At 37.3% G+C, this 24031-nt stretch overlaps 1 pseudogene; it reads right to left on the bottom strand.

The window, feature by feature from the left end:
- The window catches only part of LOC108544638 (hydroxyacyl-coenzyme A dehydrogenase, mitochondrial pseudogene), a 55550-nt pseudogene extending 32086 nt beyond the window's left edge, over window positions 1–23464 (bottom strand).
- Window positions 23465–24031: the final 567 nt, after the last annotated feature.

The following is a 24031-nucleotide window of genomic DNA, read 5'->3' as shown; positions in this document are numbered from 1 at the left end:
GGTTTTCCATTTGATTATTATTTAGAGCTCTACTTTGGCTGAGATTCCCTATCTGTGCATGGATAGGGTCCATCTTTTCCTTTTAATCTTTGAGCATATTTACCAAAGACAATATAAAATAATTGGCTCCTAATTCCATGTCTGTGTCATCTCTGGGTCTATTTCTAATTTTTTCCCTATAGTTCCCTCCTTCTTCATTTGTTTAGTAATGTTTTTATACAGCTGGTCACTGTGGGTACTATGTTGTGGAACATTTGGAATTCTTTTAAAGTGTATTTTGTTTTTGCATGAAGTTATTTACTGGTAGTTTAACCTGATATTTTTACAGGTTAGCTTTATGCTTTGCTAGAATTGATCTAAAATAGCTCTTACTCTATGGGTAAAGTAGCTCTAGTCTTTATGGTATAGACTTCCTGAAGTCTTAACGAATGCCCAAGGTGCTGAACAAGACCTCTCCAATTTGGCTGTCTGAAATTCTGTCTTTCAGCACTGTGTAATCTCCAGAACCTCCTTTTGACTACAGGCCTCAGGAGTCATTCTCAGAAAAGACTGGCTCTGCAGATGTGGAGTTCGGCATTCAGTTAAAGATTCAGGATGATCTCCACAAAGGTTTCTGAAGCTTCTTCTCTAAGCAGCTCTTTTCCTTCCAGTAGAAGCCTTACAAATCCAACTGCTTCAGCAGTCATGCACTCCAGTTACTGTTTCTTCTATCCTACTAAACCTCTAGTCTCTATTTGGGTGTTATTTCCCTCAGCTACAGTTTGGATAATCAGGGTGAGCTTACCTATTGGATTTCCCTTCTCCTAAGGATCATAGCCCTATGGCTGGCTATCTAATGCCAAATAAAACCCAGTTGCTTCATGTCTTTTATCCATTTTTAGAGCTGATCGTGGAGGGAGGGTAAGTTTAACACCCATTACCCCATTAAGGCTGGTCCTGGAAGTTAAAATGTATCAAAATTAATTTTTATATACTTTTAAAGCTTAATATATAATCAAGAAAACTGAAAAAATAAACAATTCTTCAAGAAATTAAAAAACCAAGCCCTACAAAGAGTATCTGTTTACTTGGGGTATATTTTCTTCTACTTATATATTTGCATACATATGTATATAAAATCTTTTTTAAAATAGTTTTTTTTTCTCCCATTTAACATTGCATGGTGGGCATTTTCTCAAGACATTATATATAAACAACAGAATCTTTTTACAGCTATACATTAAAATCCTGGCGTAACTTAAAAATAATAAGCATTCTTTTTTTGTTGTTGAACATTTAGGTTCCACCACTATAAATAAATGCTTTGTCTTCAGATACACGGCTCACTCCATAATTCAGGTCTTTATTCAAATGTTACCTTACTGGTGATCTTCTAATCAATCAACCTATTTAAAACTTTAATCCTCTTCCTGACATACATACTCTGTATTCTCCTCCTTTTCTTCAGAGAATTTACTATCGTATAACAGAGCATATATATTTTTACTTATTGTTTGTTTTGTCTCCCTCTACTACAATATAAACTTTATAAAAGCAAGTATTTTTGACTATTTTGTTTACTGCTTAGCCCTAGAGTTCAAAAAGAGTATCTGCCTGATCATCAGTCCTTAATTAACATTTGTTGAATGATTATATGATTAAGAAAAAATATACATGGTTTAGACTATACTAGAACAACTATGTAAAGAAAAAAATAAATCAAAAGAAACACGTAGATGTCATGTAGATGTCATGTAGATGATGAAAACATTATTTTATGCTTTAAAATTTTTTCTGTAATGAGTATGCTTTTGCTGTGTCTGTGTGTGTGTTTGTGTGTGTGTGTGTGTGTGTCTATGAGTTTTGAGAAAGGTATTACTCTCTCACCCGGGCTGGAGTGCGGTGGCATGATCATGGTTCACTGCAGCCTCAAACTTCCAAGTTTCAGGTGATCCTCCCACCTCAGCCTCCTGAGTAGCTGGGACTACAGGCACACACCACCACACCTGGCTAGTTTTTTGTTTTTGTTTTTGTTTTGGTAGAGATGAGATTTCATCATGTTGCCCAGGCTGGTCATGAACTCATGGATTCAGGCAATCTGTCTACCTTGGCCTCCCAAAATGCTGGGATTACAGGTGTGAGCCACCACACCTGGTCTGCTTTTAATATGTAAAAAATAAATGTTCTTTTAAAAAATAAAATACAGTGTGTTAAGATTATACATCAAACAAGAATAAACGTGTTATAGGTAAAAATGGATTAAAATACCTTTCTGACTAGCGATTTAAACCATGACAAGTTATTATTTAAATCAAGTTAAGACCATAAATATTTGTAACATAGCACTGTGGGAGATAAAAAGATGAGTAAGATACAGTTGTTGCCCATCAGGGGCTCAACATCTACTGGAAGAGAAAGGCATACATGGTTTAAAAATGTGGTACATGCAAACCGTGATAAATGCCATAATGGAAGTACAAGGTTAAATGGGGAACCAAAAAAAAAAAAAAAAAAAAAAAACCTCAAAAGCATAAACTGAGGTGGCATTTATCACAGTCTTGAAAGATGTTTTTCTATATGCAGAGGGAAAAGGGAAGCATTACTGCTAAAGGGTACAACCACAGCTAAAGAAAGAGATGGAAGACTGTAAGACAGATTTTTAAGAGAACAACAAGTACTCCAAGTTCCTCCATAACTATCAGGCATGGGTCTCAAAGCAAGGATATCCTTCAGGGATAGGCAAATAACATAAATGTGTGATGCAGCTGGACCTAATATAAATAAGATATGGTGGGCCATGTAGTAAAAATGGAACAAGTTGAAGGCATTCACATTAAAATTTTTGTAAAATTGTGTAAACTGAACTGTGCCAGTCCTGGTAAGGGAACTGTGTGTAAGGGAAAGGAGGATAGAGAAGATAAGCTGAAAACCCAAGTTGGAAATAAATTATGAAGTATTTTAATTCTGTAAGCAAGCAATTTTAAAACAAATATTTTTAAGGTAAACCGTTCATCTCAGAAAGGCTAAAAAACACATGAAAAGAAGAAAATAAATATTTTGAAAACTGTATCACCACTCCCAACATTACCAAAAAGCAACATTTTCTGGTGTCTTTTTCTTCCACTCTCTTTTGCTAAGATTAGGATTTTGTGTGTGTGTGTGTGTCTGTGTGTGTATGTGCAGTTCTCTGTGTGAAACTGCCCAACTATACTGCATTTTTTATCCCACTAATATTTTAACAGAAGAATTTACTAACGTCGTTACATGAACTCATGCAACATTTTAATGACTGCATAACCATTCACATTTTCCTCTGTCCTGTCTTTTAACCGGGATTCAGTATAAGTGAAAAAAAACACCTAAGTTTTTTTGGGGGTTTTCATTTTAAGTAGTAATATCTATTTTTACTTGTTTGTTCTGAGATGTCTTCTTCTACTTAATAGAGAAAATCTTTCATTCTATCAGAAGTTCATTTCTATTTTGTCCTACTTTTTGAAAATCATCCCACTGTTGTTTTCATTTAACTATGTATTCATCTGGAATTCTGTTGATGACTGTTAGGGGTTAAGACTAATTTATTCTCTCCCTCTGCCAAACAGCTAACCAACTGCACTAATACTATTTCTTAATCCTCCTGCTGATTTGTTGATGCCACTTTTATCACTGATTCATATTAGTATTATAACAAAAATACTACTTATGAATCTAAATAAAAAAAGAACAAGAATGGCAGTAACAAACAAGATATTACTGAATGTAACATTTTTACATTTGGAACTCAACGGATGAACAACTGTAGTCCAAAACAGCCAAAATATGCAGGTCTAAAATATAATTGTTTTGTTTTTTAATGTGCCACAATTATTCCAGAGCCCACTTATCTCTTTAAGTCATAGCAAAGATTAACACATGTAACCTCAGCTATATAAACAAGTAACAAACACTGTAAAACTGACATCCCAAAACAATTTCTTATAAAACTGGTTTTCTCTTGCTGAGTTTCAGTTACAGTCCCTCACAGGTCATTGTCTTCATTATGGAGAGCAGCTGTCTGAGCAACCTCTCCATTGTTTATACTGCACTGCTAATGCTGGAATATGCACTCCAACTTACTTAATAACTGATTTTAAACAATTACAGAGATTTTATTCTATTATTTAAAGCAAGACATAAATCGTACTTCTCCCCAAATAGGCTGAAAATGTAGATAACTCACGACATTTTACATCTCACGTTAGAAGTCAGGAATCCCAATCACATCTCACTTCAGAAGTTAGGAATCTCAAACTGTCTTTCTAGCTTAATTCCTCTCTGCCTTCAACAGGTGCCTGCAACAGGTTGAAATTTGGTATCTTCATATCTGGAGACTACAAGCAAGCAAGCAATCTAGCATAACCCTTTTCTTTTATAAACCTGCTTGCTGACTCACATTTTCTCTATAGGACATTATTAAATGATTTTGTTATCTTTTAATATCAAAGGTTAATCACATATTTTCTTAAACAACCTAATAAAACTTTGAAACAACCTGATAAAAAGCTGCTAACTTCTCAGATTCTAAACGTAAGAAAACAGACATAATATTTTATGAATTACATGAATAACTATTTTCTTTTATGATGTGAAAGGAAGTGAGAGACAGAGAAAAAAGATAAAAGAGGATGGGAAAAGAGTAAGAACAAGAAATGAAAACAAGAAAACAAAAGGGGATGGAGAAAATTCAAGGAGCAACAAAAGACAGGGAGACAAAGTAGAAGGTTCTGAATTTTCCACTACAAACACTCTGTACTATGGAAGTGTTGAGAAAATACTTCCTTTCACAATTTATTGGATATTATTTTGTGTCTTGTTTTAGACTACATAAAAATGTAATCCATATTCATTAAATACAAGCTTTAAAGTAGATGTAATAATTCACCAATGCAGATATTTTGGGGCCACCCAAAGAGTCTACCTATCGTAGTGACTATCAGGAAAGGTGGGGAATTCGTGATTAACGAAAACAGTAAAAGGAAATACAAGTGTAGTGTTCAACAGGAATACACTAGTTAACCAGAGGGAAGTCACCTACAGAAGGATTAAAAGTAAGAAATACCTTTGGGAAGAGTGACAAACAGAAACAGTATACCCTAGGGGAAATTAGTTCAGGGAGACAGTTAAGAAATTCTGATCATCATTTTCAGGAAGCCAAAGACTGGGCACTTAATTTCAGAGGCAGTGCTGGAGGAAAAAGAACAAAGTGATAAAAGGAGCTGAGAAAGAAAACCCAGGCTTAAATTGGCTAGAAGCAAAGATGGAATAAGAAAGTAATAGAGAGAAAACTGTTAATACTTAAGCATTGTGTCAAGACCTGCTATTTAATAAAAGTGGGACCCTGATGTAAATTACCCACTAGTTTTCAAGTTTGTACCCAATGATTTCCTTATTATTATGAACATAATGAAAGCTATAAATAGCTGAAACCCTTTACTGAGAAAGGGCATCAAAAGTAAACTGCAGCCCCAAAGAAAGGTAGCACCCAAAACTAGGATGGGAGTGGGAGTGGTCAACCATCAAAGAACAAAAAGGAGCTTGCTTTCTGTTGGGAGGTTCCTCAAATCTATTTAATATAGGAAAAATTCTTTGGTATGTAAATTATCTCAATCAAGCTATTTTATAAAAAATTAGAATCCACATAAGAAGTGCTCAATAATTACTTGTAAAATTAATTCTAAGTAGAAGAAACTAAGTGGTTTATACGTTAACACTGGGCACCAAATATGGCCACTTCCTCTTTACCTCTGTAATTTAAGCACTTTGCCACTGGCTTTTAGTATTTTGCAAAGGTTCTCAACTTCAGTGTTACAACACATTCATGAAATATGTTACAAGTAATTGGTTATTAAATGATAAAGTGAAATTGGTTACTGTAAAGGATAAACTTGTAGACAACATATAGTTGAGTCTTGTTTTTTATCCACTCTTTTTAATTGGTGTTATTTTAAAACATCCACACTTGAAATGATAACTGAGATAACTGAATTGATATGGACCATAACTTTAACTTTTTACTATTCATTGTCCATGTTGTTTCCATTTCTCTTTTGTCTTCCATTCTGAATTTGAGCATTTTACATGATTCCATATTCTAAAGTCTCTTAGCAATCAAGCACACTTCCTTTATTAAAAAAAATTTTATTGGTTGCTCTAGAGTTTGCAATATACATTTATGACAAATCGAAGTCCACTTTTAAATAGAAAAACCCATTTTCTGAGGAGAAGTTCAAGCCTGCTGTAGAAATTTGCATAAGTAACGAGGAACCAAATGTTAATCACCAAGACAATGGGGAAAATGTGTCAATGGCATGTCAGAGGTCCTCACAGCAGCCCCTCCCATCATAGGCCCAGAGGCCTAGGAGGAAAAAATGGTTTCATGGGCCAGTCCCAGGGTCTCCCTGCTCTTTGCAACCTAGGGACTTGGCATTAAAAAAAATTTTATTGGTTGCTCTAGAGTTTGCAATATACATTTATGACTAATCGAAGTCCACTTTTAAATAACACTATACTGCTTCACGGTTAGTGCAAGTACCTTAGAGTATCCTCAACTCCTTCATCCCAGCAGTGAATGACACTGTTGTCATTCATTTCGCTTATCCATGAGCCATACTCAATGACTACTCCATGACTATTTTGAACTGTTATCTATTAGATCAAGCAAATATAAGAAAATAAAAGATGTTATTTTATTTTCATTTATTTCTCACTCTTCCTTTATATAGATATGAATTTCTGACCTTTATCAATATTTTCCGTCTCTCTGAAGACCTCCTCACATTTTGTGCAAGGCAGGTCTACTCGTGACAAATTCCAATTTTGTTTCTCTGAGAAAGTCATTATTTCTTTTCACTTTTGAAGAGTAATTTTGCCAGATACAAAATTCTAGGTTGGTGGTTTTACTTTTCTTCAACACCAATATTTCACTCCACTTTCTTCTAGGTTGCGTGTTTTCTCAGTTCAAATCTGATATAATTCTCATCTTTATTCCTCTGTAGGTAAAGTGGTTTTTTTCTCTCTGGCTTCTTTCAAGATTTTCTCTAATTTTCTACAGGTTGAGTAAAATATGCTTAGACTTTTTTTTTTTTTTTTGGTATTTACCATGCTTGGTGTCCTCTGAGCTTCCTGAATTTGGTGTACGTCATTAATTCTGGGAAATTCTTAAGTTATTATTACTTCAAATATTTCTTCTGTTCCTTTCTTTCTTCTACTTCTGATATTCCCATTATGCTTATGTTATACCTTTTGTAATTGTCCCACAGTTCTTGGATATTCTAAGAACTATGAACTATGGAACTATGTTCCATCTTTTCATTCAACTGAAGAAGCAAACCAAGCATCAGAACCAGACTCAGATATTACAGATTTTGGAATTATCAGACTGGGAACTTAAAATAACTATGATTAAGACACTAAGTGCTCTAAAGAAAAAAGCCTCTCCAGCCATGGCTAAAAGGGGAAATCTTTACCTAGATTTCAGAGGATGTATGGAAACAACTTGATGTCCAGACAGAAGTTTGCTGCAGAGGTGGGGCCCTCATGGAACCTCTGCTAGGGCAGTGCAGAATGGAAATCTGAGGCTGAAGCCCCTACACAGAGTCCCCACTGGGGCACTGCCTAGCAGAGCTGTGAGAAAAAGGCCACCATTCTCCAGACCCCAGAATGGTAGATCCACCAATGACTTGCACCATGCACCTGGAAAAGCTGCAGACACTAAACACCAGCCCGTGAAAGCCACCAAGAGAGGCTGTATCCTGCAAAACGACAGGGGCAGAGCTGCTCAAGACCATGGGAACCCACCTCTTGCATCAGAGTGACCTGGATGTGAGACATGGAGTCAAAGGAGATCATTTTGGAGCTAAGATTTGACTGCCCCACTGGATTTCAGACTTAATATGGGGCCTTTAGCTCCTTCGTTTGAACAATTTCTCCCATTTGGAATGGGTATATTTTTCCAGTGCCTGTACCCCATTGTATCTAGGAAGTAACTAGCTTTTTGATTTTACAGGCTCATAAGTGGAAGGGATTTGCCTTGTCTTGGGTAAGATTTTGGACTAGGGACTTTTGAGTTAATGCTCAAATGAGTTAAGACTTTGAGGGACTGTTGGGAAGGCATATTTGGTTTTGAAATGTGAGGACATGAGATTTTGGGGGGGAGGGCAGGGTGGAATGATATGGTTTGGCTGTGTCCCTACCCAAATCTCATCTTAAATTTAGCTTCCATAATTCCTACATGTTGTGGGAGGGACTTGGTGGTTGATAATTGAATCATGGGGCGATTTCCCCCATACTGTTCTCGTGGTAGTGAATAAGTCTCACAAGATCTAATGGTTTTATAAGGAGAAACCCCTTTCACTTGACTCTCATCTTCTGTTGTCTGCCCCCATGTAAAGTAAGCCTTTCACCTTCCGCCATGATTGTAAAGCCTCCCCAGCCATGTGGAGCTGTTGAGTCCATTAAACTTCTTTTTCTTTATAAATTACCAAGTCTCAGGTATGTCTTTAACAGCAGCATGAAAATGGACTAATACGACTGGCAAGACCATAATTCAGTACTTCACCATCTCATTCCTGGGTTATTACAGCAGCAACATAGCTGTTCTGTGCCCTTGTCCTTTTTCCCCACTGCACTATGCTGTATATTGCAGTCAAAATAAGCCTTCTTGCTATTTACCAGCATTCAACATCCACTTCAGTCCCTCAGACATCTCACTGTTTGCCTTATATTTTGTGATCCTACTTTCATTCCTGCTTTACTTCTTTTTTACATAATTTGTCTCCAGACCCTATTTAATTATATCTTTTTTGGGTTTGTTTTGTTTTGTTTTGTTTGTTTTTTTGTTTTTTTTGAGACGGAGTCTTGCTCTGTTGTCAAGGCTGGAGTGCAATGGCATGATCTCAGCTCACTGCAAGCGCCACCTCCTGGGTTCGTGCCATTCTCCCGCCTCAGCCTCCTGAATAGCTGGGACTACAGGCTCCCACCACCATGCCCGGCTAATTTTGTTTTGTATTTTAGTAGAGATGGGGTTTCACCATGTTAGCCAGGATGGTCTCGATCTCCTGACCTCGTGATCTGCCTGCCTTGGCCTCCCAAAGTGCTGGGATTTGAGCCACCACACCGGGCCATTTAATTACATCTTAACCATTTTAACCATTTTTGAAGCCACAGTTCAAGTACTATGAAACATTCCTTAGCTACTGTGGTGCACATTGACCTTTCCGTGACTTCATAGTGTGTAGTGAGTTCTGTACAATTTAGCACTTAATCACTCTTAATTTTTTTCCAGTGCTGTTCTAATAAGCTATTTGAAGGTGGGGACAACAACTTTCACATCTTTTTATTTTTCACCTAGTAGTAGGTACTAGTGAATATGTTTTTTTGTTTATTGCATTCTTAAGAGGCACTTTTATTTTTTTCTACATATTATTCCTGTGTTTGATAACATAATGTAATTTTCTCCCAAAACAAGATATTAAACTGATGGTGCATTTTACAGAATAAAGGACTTACAGCAATTGATAATTAAATTTGTGAAACTGAAGTAATCATTTATTGAGAGTTTCAGTTTTCCCAATCCCATATCTTTCACTATATACCTAGATTTAAAAATAACGTATGTTCTAAATGAAAGCCATTGTGTCCTTCATCTAAAAACCACTGAGCAGATGACTACTACATGGTTTAGTAACCTTTCATGACTGAGTAGTTAGGGTTTTATGGACCGATTAGTTATTCTGTATTCCAGGCTAGTTCCCAAGAGATAAACTTGGAATTTTAAAGACCCCTTAACATTAAATTGGAGAAGGCTTAAGTTTGGTCCTAGCAGAGGGTTTGAGCTAATTTTTTTTAGGAGACAAAACCCAAGGCTAAGGTAACTTGTTTGAGTTATGGCCAAAGCCTGAAGGTGACAAAGGAAACCTGTCGGTGAGGGCAGATGAGGAAGGAGGTAGATTTATTTGGGAAGTATGGAAGGAATAGGACTGAAATAGGAAAACAACTGTGAGGGCCTGAAGTGTTTCAAATTCATACAAGTGGCTACCTAAGCTACAGATACAGAGCTTTCTTTCCTTCCTTTCTTTCTGGGTCGGGGCAGGGGTTCAAAGTGCTGGGATTACAGGCGAGGAGTCATATTCTTAAAAACAAAACAAGCACTTTGCGAGGCCAAGGTGGGTGGATCACAAGGTCAGGAGATTGAGCCCATCCTGGCTAACACGGTGAAACCCCGTCTCTACTAAAAATACAAAAAATTAACTGGGCGTGGTGGCAGGCGCCTGTAATCCCAGCTACTGGGAGGCTGAGGCAGGAGAATGGCATGAACCCGGGAGGCAGAGCTTGCAGTGAGCCGAGATCACGCCACTGCACTCTAGCCTGGGCGACAGAGCGAGACTCCAACTCAAACAAAGCAAAACAAAACAACAACAATTAGGCCAAAGTCTCATGTCTCAAAGTTATAGTATGGTAGTCCCCCATTATCTGCAGTTTCACTTTCTGAAGTTTCAGTTACTTGCAGTCAACCACAGACCAAAAATATTAAATGGAAAATACCAGAAAAAAATTTTTGTAAGTTTTAAATTGCTCCCTAGTCTGAGTAGTGTAATGAAATCTTGTGCCATCCTGCTCCATCCTGCCCTTCAGTCACTTGATAGTCATCACACTTAGGGGTAATGGTAGTGCTATGCTCAAGTAACCCTTATTTTACTATGTAATTATTACAATTACTTATTTTACTATTTGTATTATTAGTTATAATCATTAGTTATTGTTTATCTCTTACTATGCCTAATTTATAAATTAAGCTTTATTATAGGTATATATAGGAAAAATATAGTATATATAGGGTTCTGTACCATCTGTGGTTTCAGGCATCCGCTGGGGGTCCTGGAAGGTATCCCTCGAGAATGAGGGGGGTACTACTGTATTCTGAGTCATTCTTAAGTCCTCCAAGGTGGAATTCATAATTCCATAATTTCGATGTTTTTGAATATAATTCTGCTAAAACCTCATTTTTAAATTTTAAAGTATTTTAAGTTTACACTTTTCCTCTAAACTGAAATCTTTAGTCTAAGTAATTGTGTATTAAATGAACTGATGAAAAAATTTAAACACGGCCGGGCGCGGTGGCTCAAGCCTGTAATCCCAGCACTTTGGGAGGCCGAGATGGGTGGATCATGAGGTCAGGGGATCGAGACCATCCTGGCTAACATAGTGAAACCCTGTCTTTACTAAAAAATACAAAAAACGGCCGGGCGCGGTGGCTCAAGCCTGTAATCCCAGCACTTTGGGAGGCCGAGACAGGCGGATCACGAGGTCAGGAGATCGAGACCATCCTGGCTAACACAGTGAAACCCCATCTCTACTAAAAAAAATACAAAAACTAGCCAGGCGAGGTGGCGGGCGCCTGTAGTCCCAGCTCCTCGGGAGGCTGAGGCAGGAGAATGGCGTAAACCCGGAGGTGNCATCCTCTGAAATCTAGGTAAAGATTTCCCCTTTTAGCCATGGCTGGAGAGGCTTTTTTCTTTAGAGCACTTAGTGTCTTAATCATAGTTATTTTAAGTTCCCAGTCTGATAATTCCAAAATCTGTAATATCTGAGTCTGGTTCTGATGCTTGGTTTGCTTCTTCAGTTGAATGAAAAAGATGGAACATAGTTCCATAGTTCATAGTTCTTAGAATATCCAAGAACTGTGGGACAATTACAAAAGGTATAACATAAGCATAATGGGAATATCAGAAGTAGAAGAAAGAAAGGAACAGAAGAAATATTTGAAGTAATAATAACTTAAGAATTTCCCAGAATTAATGACGTACACCAAATTCAGGAAGCTCAGAGGACACCAAGCATGGTAAATACCAAAAAAAAAAAAAAAAAAAAAAAAGTCTAAGCATATTTTACTCAACCTGTAGAAAATTAGAGAAAATCTTGAAAGAAGCCAGAGAGAAAAAAACCACTTTACCTACAGAGGAATAAAGATGAGAATTATATCAGATTTGAACTGAGAAAACACGCAACCTAGAAGAAAGTGGAGTGAAATATTGGTGTTGAAGAAAAAGTAAAACCACCAACCTAGAATTTTGTATCTGGCAAAATTACTCTTCAAAAGTGAAAAAGAAATAATGACTTTCTCAGAGAAACAAAAATTGGAATTTGTCACGAGTAGACCTGCCTTGCACAAAATGTGAGGAGGTCTTCAGAGAGACGGAAAATATTGATAAAGGTCAGAAATTCATATCTATATAAAGGAAGAGTGAGAAATAAATGAAAATAAAATAACATCTTTTATTTTTCTTATATTTGCTTGATCTAATAGATAACAGTTCAAAATAGTCATGGAGTAGTCATTGAGTATGGCTCATGGATAAGCGAAATGAATGACAACAGTGTCATTCACTGCTGGGATGAAGGAGTTGAGGATACTCTAAGGTACTTGCACTAACCGTGAAGCAGTATAGTGTTATTTAAAAGTGGACTTCGATTAGTCATAAATGTATATTGCAAACTCTAGAGCAACCAATAAAATTTTTTTTATTGCCAAGTCCCTAGGTTGCAAAGAGCAGGGAGACCCTGGGACTGGCCCATGAAACCATTTTTTCCTCCTAGGCCTCTGGGCCTATGATGGGAGGGGCTGCTGTGAGGACCTCTGACATGCCATTGACACATTTTCCCCATTGTCTTGGTGATTAACATTTGGTTCCTCGTTACTTATGCAAATTTCTACAGCAGGCTTGAACTTCTCCTCAGAAAATGGGTTTTTCTTTTCTATTGCATTGTCAGTCTGCAAATTTTCTGAACTTTTATGCTGTTTCTCTTTTAAAACTGAATGCTTTTAACAGCACCCAAGTCACCCCTTGAACACTTTGCTGCATAGAAACTGCTTCTGCCAGATACCCTAAATAATCTCCCCCAAGTTAAAAGTTCCACAAATCTCTAGGGCAGGGGCAAAAGGCCACCAGTCTCTCTGCTAAAGCATAGCAAGAGTCCAGTTCCCGACAGGTTCATCTCCATCAGAGACCACCTCAGCCTGGATTTCATTGTCCATATTATTATCAGCATTTTGGTCAAAGCCATTCAGCAAGTCTCTAGAAAGTTCCAAACTTTCTCACATTATCCTATCTTCTTCTGAGCTCTCCGAGCTCTCCAAACTGTTCCAATCTCTGCCTGTCACCCAGTTCCAAAGTCACTTCCATATTTTTGGGTATCTGTACAGCAGTGCCCCACTCTACTGGTACCAATTTACTGTATTAATCCATTTTCACATTGTTGATGAAGACACACCTGAGACTGGGTAATTTACAAGGAAAAAGAGGTTCAATGGACTTGTGTTCCATGTGGCGGGGGAGGCCTCACAATTGGGGGAGGGAGGCCTCACAATCACGGTGGAAGGTGAAAGGCACATCTTACATGGCAGCAGAAAAGAGAGAATGAGGGAGCTAAGTGAAAGAGGTTTCCCTTTATAAAACCATCACATCTCATTAGATTTATTCACCACCATGAGAACAGTATGGGGGAAACTGACCCCAAGATTCAATTATCTCCCACCAGATCCCTCTCACAACACGTGGGAATTATGGGAGCTACAATTCAAGATGAGATTTGGATGGGGACACAGCCAAACCGTATCAGCAGTGGAAACAGGAAGACAAGGAGAAATTTAAGCTACACTGCAAACTGAGAAACTTGTTAAAATACTGGACACAGGGATGAGAGAAAAATAAAAGATGAAACTGATGCTGCCAGACTGAGGGAAAGAAGGAATATCTACTATCAAAAGAATTAGAGTAACTGAAATGAGTAATGAAATGAGTAAATGAAATGACAGTAAATGAAAGCCATTTGAGGTGGCAAGGCCCTAAGGCATAGAAGAAAGGTTGTTGTGAAAGGCCAAGTTTAAGGTGACATTGGTTGTGACAATCTGTACTATGGTACTCTGCCCCAGTTCCCACCCAGCTCACATCCTTTTCTTCTCTACTATTACTTTATATTCTTTCTTCTATTTGTAGATCACAGCTTAATATAAGAGGATTGTGATTAGTTGGTGGAAATTCTATTCCTTAGTCAAGCACATTTTCTCCCAAGCTATTTTCCTCTATTTATTCACATTAGTGGCAAAGCTCACTGTCGTCATCAACTCTGAATCTAATTTCTGCTAGTGAGAATAACAATGACCAAGTAAGTATACTGTTAAGTGTGGATTTATAGCCCATCCCTTGATTTTTCATTAAGGCCACTATCCTGAATTTTGCCAGTAAAAATATTATGTCCTCGTTGAGTCTCTCCCTCACCTAATTCTGTATTTGTTTATACCACTGCTTATACACCGTTACTGCATTTAACAAAATTTACTTTTGATAAATTCAATTGATGAGTCTACCACACAAGAGGGTGAATGTTTTAAAGTGGTAAGAATAATGTCTTATTCTTTTTTAGCCTATTTATGCCTTGTATGTGACAGTCATTAAAATAAATGTATATTGAATTCAGTTTTCCCTGACTACATGATTCTATAAATTCAAAATTTATCTTTGACCTTCTGACTTCTTAAAAACCTGTACATGTCGAATCTGCCTAAAATGCTGCTTGCTAGTAGCTCCTGCTTCAGAAAAAAGGACATGCATTTAATAATCTGACAGTTAAATTTTGATCATAGATTGCTTTGATATATCTTATTAATAGATCTAATGACTGCAATCAAATTATGGAAGTGATTCACTTACATTAACTAAAGCATCTTGTTGGAATACATTTCCCAGGTTCCCAGAAGCACCAACTTTACTCTAAGCAAGATGTCACTGAAGTGACACTCATCCAATTACATTTTTAAATTTACACACACTGCAAAAACAATGGTAAGTTCTTGGTGTTGCCATATAGAAATAACATATTTTACTGTCATATTGTAAACTACTGATTCTGCAAGCAATCACTTTGTTTCAGATATATTCGATCTACAAATTCCTATCAACTTTACCTATTAGAAAATGAGAGTGTTTCATTTAAATTCAGTAAAAACTCACTAAAATGGACTCATCTTAGGTAAGGCCAGTCTAAACTACTGAAAAATATTAAATTACACAACTTAGATCATTGTTTCCCTGGGAGTTGAGGAGAGCTTCGTGAGACACGCTTCACGAACTGGATCTTAAAGTTAGACATTTATATCAGCAGAAACAACATTCTTAAGGTAGCAGGAAATAGGACTAGACCAGCACATACATAAGCAGAGAAATAAGATAATGGAAGCAAAGAAAAAGGGTTATGGATAGTGCAAATTGAAGCAGCCACTTCATATAGTAATTCCCTGTTCTCGTTTTTTCTTTTTTCTTTTTATTTGAGATGGAGTCTCACTCTGTCACCCAGGCTGGAGTGCAGTGGCACGATCCTGGCTCACTGCAGCCTCTGCTTCCCAGGTTCAAGCGATTCTCCTGCCTCAGCCTCCTGAGTAGGTGGGACTACAGGCCCCACCACCGTGACTGGCTAATTTTTTATATTTTTAGTAGAGACGGGGTTTCACCATGTTAGCCAGGATAGTCTTGATCTCCTGATCTCGTGATCCACCCATCTCCGCCTCCCAAAGTGCCCTGTTCTCATCTTGTAGCTACTCGGCAATACAGGAGCTCAAAACAGAAAAGCCACAGAAAAACAGAAAAACACACAAACCCAAGTGCTCTCCATGCTTGGTTTATACCTTAAAATTAGGCATCCTAAATGGAAAGACACTAGCCTTAGTGACTATCCCTCCCCAAGACAGCCATTGTTTTAATGCTTCATCTATAAGAGAGCTCAAATTCTAAAAATTACTGACTTCAGAAAGACAAAGGGTGGCAATTACAGGGCATGTGTATCATTACTTCTTATTCCTATGCCCTTGCTAGAAATATCACTAATCAATCAGAGTTTGCATGCAAGTTCAAATCAATTTGCTAATCCTGTGTTGGAATGGGTGTAAAGGTATCCTTTGCTATCTAAACCCTTGGTATCCAAATTTAGACAAGAAATGGGTTCAGATAATTTATTTTTTTATTTTAGATAAGGCTATTTGGAAGACATGGTACTGTGTACCATATGGAGTCATGCCTTCCAAAAATCCAAGACATAACAGATTGGAATCTGTCACTTTCTGACCTTTCACTCTCTGCACTCAGGAAAAAAAAACAAGACTCAAATAGCAAGGAATATCAGCATTTTTCAATTTGTGCTCAGTTACGAGGAAATAGAAAACTTCACCTCCCACACAACTTATACATATATGTATACACACACACACACATATATACATATATATGAGCTACAGTAATAGATGCCTGATACAGAGGTTGTACATAATTAACCAAACCTCATGTTTCTATTTTGTCTTATAAATAATAGGTATCTAGTTCGTGAAATAGAAAAAGTAAATGCTTATCTACAGTCGCAAAAAAAGAAAATCATGTTTTAAGGTTTTATTTATGTGGGCTGAGTGCCGATTATCTTAATCTCATAGTCAGCAACTAAGTGCGTTAAGGACTTAGTGCTTATTGTTCCTTATTTTATTATCCTACCCAAGGCAGGAAGATTCTTCCTCCTGTTGGCCCATGCTGCTCATCTTTTAACTTGAACTTAGAACCCTCCAGAAAGCAGAAGAGAAAGCAACTAAAAGACTAAACAGAAAGAGAATGGTAGAATAGAAGGCACTGGACAAGAGTGGTCTACTTTGCTCAGAGATGTGGAATAACCATCTTACTAACATGTTCCTTATAATTTACAAAGAACATTCTGTCACGATTACTTATTAAAATGTCTATCCTAGATGAAGAGGAACAGCTGTGAAGCTCCATGCTGCACTACATTATTCTGAAAAGAGTACATACTTTTCTTATTTATATAACTGAATTTACAATATGACATTCACTACCTTAAAATATTACATTACTATTATGGGATAAGGTTAAACATTGAGCATCTCTTTATAAAGAAGACAAAACAAAAGCAGCACACAGCCTCCCTACTACAATCTCTCAATCAGCAGTTAGTAAACTCCCCAACAACCAGAATTACTGCATAGCCTTACTTTTGCACAATAAACAGCTCTTAACTACTTTAAATGTAATATATGCTCAATAAAGATGTGCACAGTAATCTCACATAACAGAACCCTTGCATAAGGTAGCAATAAGCAAGTCCTCCTCAGTTAACACCCAAGGAAACACTGACAAATCCTAATAATTCATCCAGTGAAAATGTTCTGTTGATTGCCTACGATAAATTAATTATATTAGTCTTTCACTGTGCTTACGGTTTTATTATTGTTGTCAATATTGATTCAGTAACAGAGTTAGAAACTCAGGAACCTTCAAGGTCACTTAGTATAAATCTCTCATTTTGTAAATGAGGAAACTAAGGTCTACTTTTTCCACAATGCATACCTTGACACTTGTCACTTCTTTTCCTGGTCCCCTAGCTAAATAAAAGAGAAGTTTTATTGCATATTTTTGCTTAGGTCAATTTTACAAGGTTAATATTACAAGTGAATGGGCATTCCTCAAATGCCAGTCTCTGGCTTAACACTTTGTATATAGCAGATACTCATTTGAGTACTTACAAACTGTTCTTAAAGTCCTCAAATATAAGTAAATGATAAGGCTTATTTTAATTTTCATTTGTACAATTTTAGCATGCAATATTATTTTCTAATGGAAAAAGTAATGCAACATAATTCTTAATCCATCTTTCATAACAAGACACTTCTGTCTTTTCTACCACTATGAAGCTCATTTTCCCCAAATAATACCAAAAATTTACAGTGAGACATAAATCAAATCAGTCCTGCACATGCCATCATTCAAGACACCTTTCAATGGAGAGAGCAAATTGGTCAATTATTTACACACGTACATATCTGCTACCCAACCTAAACAAGAAAATCAACAGGCTTGAAACTGCTTAACTTGCAATTAACTTTTGTCAACAGGGAAGACAATTTTATCAGTTTCAAATCATAGGAGAGCAAGGAATTGCCTTTCTCCTGGAACCAGAAACCGTGTTGGGACACAGCTAGGCTCAATACGGATATGCAAACTGCATTCTAAGTCTTTTGTGTGCTTGGTATTGAAGACAGGCTAAATTCAGGGTAGGTAGCAAGTCAACCTACTAATCAAAAATATATGGAAGCCAGCTGATGTGCTAGTCAGTCTCTATTTTTAAAGCAAAATGAAAATCACAGACTTCCACTTAAACTCTAAAGTTATGAATTTATAGTATGTTTCCCACTATAGTTGAGGGAACAGTATTTCTCGACAGAGTTAATAAACCACCTGATTCAAAAACCAAGAATAAAACTGAACCACTGCATTCTAGGATGTGGGACTGAAAATCAGCACTAATATGGCATCACTATGTAAACCTTTTGGATCACCAAACTTAGCTCCCTGTAACTAGGATGGAAACAAGAGATTAATCACTTAATATCTAGATGTTGATTGTCATCATCATAAGAAAGTAAAACAAAATTGTTCAATTTTGGTTTTAACTAGAATTCAGAGAACATCCAAAATAGATCACATATATAATTCTACTTTTATTATAATTTTAAGCCTAAAATATAGCAGATACAGAAGTATATATGCTTTACAAGATTGAATAAAGATAAGGAACTCTGATCCCAGCATTTTTTCTAGGGTCTAATAAGGAATCAGTGGAATCTTATAGGTCTTCTGTCATTGTTTATCTCTTTCCATAAAGTGGGTAAAACGACAGATCTTATATGACCGTTTTAAGAAGAGGTTTATGAGGTCTCACCTGCAAATAAAGTTACAGAAATAAAAACAGTAATTGATAACAAATTCTTTTAAGAATCCCTGAATTTGAGTAAATGCAGTATTGGAATATTTTCTAAAATAAAACATCAGGATTTCTTTTGAATTTTCAGGTACAAGTTTAATACAAGCTAACTATCTCTTATCTGAAATGCCTGGGATCATATGTGCTACCGATTTGTTTATTTATTATTTTTACTTTTTTATTTTGAACCGTAGTCTCGCCCTGTTGCCCAAGCTGGAGTTCAGTGGCACGATCTCAGCTCACTGCAACCTCCACCTCCTGGGTTCAAGGGATTCTCCTGCCTCAGCCTCCCAAGTGGCTGGGACTACAGGTGCACAATGCCACACCTGGCTAATTTTTTGTATTTTAGTGAAGACGGTGTTTCACCATGTTGCCCAGGCTCATTGCAAACTCCTGAGCTCAGGCAATCCACCCACCTTGACCTCCTAAAATGTTGGGATTACAGGCGTGAGCCACCGCGCCCAGTGTGCTTCCAATTTATTATTTTGGATTTTGGAATATTTGCATATGCGTAATGAGTATCTTAGAGATGTAATCCAAGTCTAAACATGAAATTCATTTATGTTTCATATACACCTTATACACATAACCTGAATTTCTATACAATCTTTTTTTTACGGAGTTTCATTCTTGTTGCCCAGACGGGAGTGCAACGGCGTGATCTCGGCTCACAGCAATCTCAGCCTCCTGGATTCAAGCGAGTCTCCTGCCTCAGCTTCCCAAGTAGCTGGGATTATAGGTGCACACCACCACCCCTAGCTAATTTTTCTGTAATTTTAGTAGAGACGGGGTTTCACCACGGCCAGGCTGGTCTTGAACTCCCGACCTCAGGTGATCCGCCCGCCTTGGCCTCCCAGAGTACTGGGATTACAGACGTGAGCCACCGCACCTGGCCTATACAATATTTTCAATAATTTTGTGCATGATACAATGAAGTCAGGTGTGGAATTTTTCACTTGTGGCACTAAAAACGTTTGGGATTTTGGAGTGTTTCAGATTTTGGAGCATTTTGAATTTTGGGGGATTTTGGATTAGGGATGATCAACCTGTATCTATGTTACAGCCTCACTGCATGCATGTTATTCACTCCCCCTCATGTAGGTATGATCTCAATTCACAAACAGGCAGAAACCATCTCAATCCTATTTTTTCCATAGCAATTTTATTCTATCAGGGTTTCAAGTAAAACTGCCTTAAGTAGGTAAATAAAAGGACTTACTAAATTTGTTTATTGCTGCTTACACTAAAAATTTTTCACTAAACTAGGACGACACTGAGAGATAAGAGGAAGGAAAACTTGCTTTGGTATTTCTTTCTTTTTTTTTTTTTTTTTTGAGGTAACCAAAGAGGGTGCAATTTAAGCTAAAAGAAAGTTTGCAGTTAGGTTGGTTGTGGCCTTGTTTTAGTAAAAATACATGACATGGGTTACTAGTTTTTTATTTTTTTAAACAACAAATAGCTTATTTTGGAATTCTACTTTTTAGAAAATACAAATAACCTTACACCATATTTAGTACTAAAACACATGCCTACTAACAAATCTCCTTCCTAGTGAGTAGATTTGGACCTTTTGTCTATGGAGTAAGAATAAGAAACATGCAAGCTTGTTAACCAAGACTTCAGTTGAAGGTATTCATAATCATGTTATAGAAACATAACACTGTCAATTTTGTACCAACTTATTTTCTATAATTACCTTTAAAATATATTTCCAACTCTTAAGAAATAGTTTCCAATCAACTTTGAATGCTTTTTTTCCAGACTCATTTAATGCCTGATATTTCAATGGGCGTACTTTTATCAAACAGTATTTTAGTTTAATAAACAGAATAAATTAATTATGAACTAATAACTCATTGTCCAGTGAAAGGCCTACATCACATACTATATTTATATTTGTAGAGTAGGAGGACAAGTACAGACTTGTTTGTGATATGCAAGCCCAGTAATTTAGAAACTATGATAAACCAAATGCAAAACCCATTTGATAATTTTTAAATGTCACATTTCTTTTGAGAGTAATTTAAAATTCTCATTAATGGTACCAAAGGATGATTCAGGAAGTAGTACAAAACTGTTAGTCTCTCAGAATATTATCAGGTGATAGAATAATTTGTAAAATAATACTATTGCCTCAAAAATGTGAATTATCTAAATAACTGCAATCATCTATTAAAATTATTTAAATTTAATACATATATACTATTTCTTAGGAGAATATGGTAGTAAAGGAGTTTTCACTTTTGATATCTTTATTTTCTATAGTCACTTGATGAATAATATAAATCCATTCTTGTGGAGCAGGAGGTATGAGACTATTAAATATATTCACTAATCTTGTTTACTCTCTACAAATGTTTATTCTGAAATTTTAAGTATATAAAAATCATTTTTGCAAATAGGATTTCTAAAGTTGAACATTAGATGCTAGTAAGTATACCATTACAATATTAAAACAAAAATACAAAATTTCATATTTTGGGATTCACGTGTTTGTTGCCCATTATTTTTTGAGAGTAAGCACCAAAACTGGAGCGCACTCTACTTCAGAAGTTTTTCTCATGTTAAAGTCAGAGCAGTTCGGCTGTAATGGATACTCAAATATCAAAGAATAATTAAATTTACACATTATTTACCAAAAAGTGCACTCGACTGTCATCATTATTCAAACATTTCACTCAGTTGCCTCTACAACTCATTTTAAAACTATAAAGTGAAGATTCCTTTCCCCTCTTGTTCTCATAATAAATTAAAATATACATTACTAAATCAACTTTTAAAATTTGTCTCTCTTAAAATATTTTAGTCCATTAATTTGGATATGCCACATCTGAATGTAAAAATCAAAGTGTTTAATTCAATTTAATGATGATTTCAGAAACACAAAATTACATCACGTTACTAGAGGTTAAAAAAAAAACAAACACTGGTTTTGTGAAAACCTTGATGGTAAGATATTCACCATCTCTTAAATTATAGCTTTAAAAAGGGGGTAAGAGTATCCATTGAAGAATAAAGACTGCTTTCTGTCTCACACACACACACACACCCCAATCATATTTATCGGACCTATTTTCAAGTTGCCACAATATGACTACTGTCAAAGCCAAAAAAATACTCCTTTAAAATATTTAAACTTCATTTTAAAATTAAAACTGAAAGCAAGATATTCAACTGCCAACTACTGTTGATGAAACTATTAAAGCCTGCACTGACCTACTTCATATCAGCATCATGACGGCATGGATGCATGCCAAGAAAATAATGAAAATTACTATATAACCTTAATCTTGTATTTAAAAAGTATCACTTTAAAAATGTGTAAACACTGTACATGCAATGCCAGTTGCTTTACGATATGTTTTCAAAATGAGAAAATGAGTTTGGTATTTTAGTACTCATATTCAATGATGGCCCTGCAAAGATTTCATTTCCATTTTCAAAATCAAGGCTTTTAAAATACCATATGAAATTCTCTTTTATACTTCTATTAAAAGCAATCTTTTAGGCCAAATTCCAAATATTACTTTCCATTTAAAAAATATTGCTACACTTAAAAAAAAAGGGCAGTTAATGAAGAATCCTGCAAAACAATGCAAGTTCATGTTCAAAGAATATTGCAATGGCTCTAACAGTGGATGGACTTAACTCGGTGTATTTAATTATTAAAAGATTCCCACTAGATTTGAGGAGTTTAATCTAATGCTGAAATATTGTAAATTTTCATACGAGAAAGTAAAATAGCGAAAGATATTCCATCAATGATTTCTTTTAAAAAGACACACAAATGGCAAGACATTTGATTCCCTATGTTTTAAGCAAAAAAAAAAAAAAAAAAAAAAAAAAACACACTTTGTTGTAAACTACCATCTTAAAATATTTTATACTAAAGAAGCACTTTCTTCACAATCAATGCAAAGAATAAATTCCCTGAAAAAGAAATTTAATATTAGAATAAATGAGGCAAAAACATTCAGAAACAGCAGCTAACCCAACTGAAAAGGAAGAGACACATTAGGTTTTGTGCTGCATATCAATATTCTTACGCACAATATCTGTTTGGGTATCTGTTTGGTGAAAATTCACAATACACTTCTTCCTCCTTCTACGGCTGCAAAAAGGAGTAAACACATTTCACATTCTCCAGTTTCAAATTCATGCCACCATCATGCAATATGACTTAATTTCGACCCATATTTCTGTTACAATGAGTGAAAAAATAAAACCAAAAAACTTGTTTATCTGCACTCACAATTGAGGAGGGGGTAAAAGCATTTTTTAGTTAAGGAGACAGGGGCTGACTGATGCAAAGTCCCCACACCTCCAGAGGTCCTACAAATGTGCACCCGACTAGGGGAAAGCTACATTCAATGAAAGCATCAACCTCCTCCTCCGCTCCTCCGCCCGCCGCCCCCCACCCACTTTGCAGCAGAAATGTGCCTGGGCTTTTTCACCCCAGCGATGGAGGATCCTCTTACCAGATGGAGTTCTTGATCTTGTGTTGCAGCGCGCTGGCCTCTGTCCCTGGCAGCCCGGGCACAAGGGCTGGCAGGGCCACCCCCGAGTTGGGGGCGCTGGGGGGAAGCTGCTGATGGGCATCAGGCTGCTGTGGTGGCGGCTGTTGTTGTTCCTCTGCCATCGCTGCTGGAGGGGTGGGAGGGAGGGAGGGAAAGATGGGGGCGCGGGGAAGGGTGAGGGAAGAGACCGGGAGGGGAGGACGAAGGGGGGGAGAGGAGGAGGAGAAGGAGGGGGAGGGAGAGGGGAAGAGGAGGAGGAGGAGGAGGAGGAGGAAGAGGAGGAAGGAAGCTGGATAAGCTAGGCCTTTACCCCAGGGCTCGAGTGAGTCGCTTTCGCCTGCCGCCTGGGGGACATCACCGGGGAGACCAGCGGCTCCTCACGGCCGGGGCGCTTCACCGCGGGAGAGGCATGGCGGCGCCCCTCAGCCCCCCGCTGCCGCCGCCGCCTCCTCCCGTCAGCGGCCGGGGCTGTGGGGGGTGAGTTGGGGGCGTTTGAAGACGAAGTGGGGGGGGCAGGCTCCCCCCAAAATCCAAGAAGAACGGTTGCTCAGGGATTTGGCGGCCGGGCCTTCCTTCCTTGTCCCCGGGGCTTTCTACTCCGGGGTCCCCGTGCTGCTGCAGCCCCAGGCTCCGCTCCACGCCTCTCCCCACGCCGCCGCCGCCACCGCTCGCTCCCGGCCCCGCCGCCG

Source organism: Rhinopithecus bieti, unplaced genomic scaffold (assembly GCF_001698545.2).
Source record: "Rhinopithecus bieti isolate Rb0 unplaced genomic scaffold, ASM169854v2 scaffold_947, whole genome shotgun sequence".
NCBI lineage: Eukaryota > Metazoa > Chordata > Mammalia > Primates > Cercopithecidae > Rhinopithecus > Rhinopithecus bieti.
This window is presented reverse-complemented; position numbering and strand designations above follow the sequence as displayed.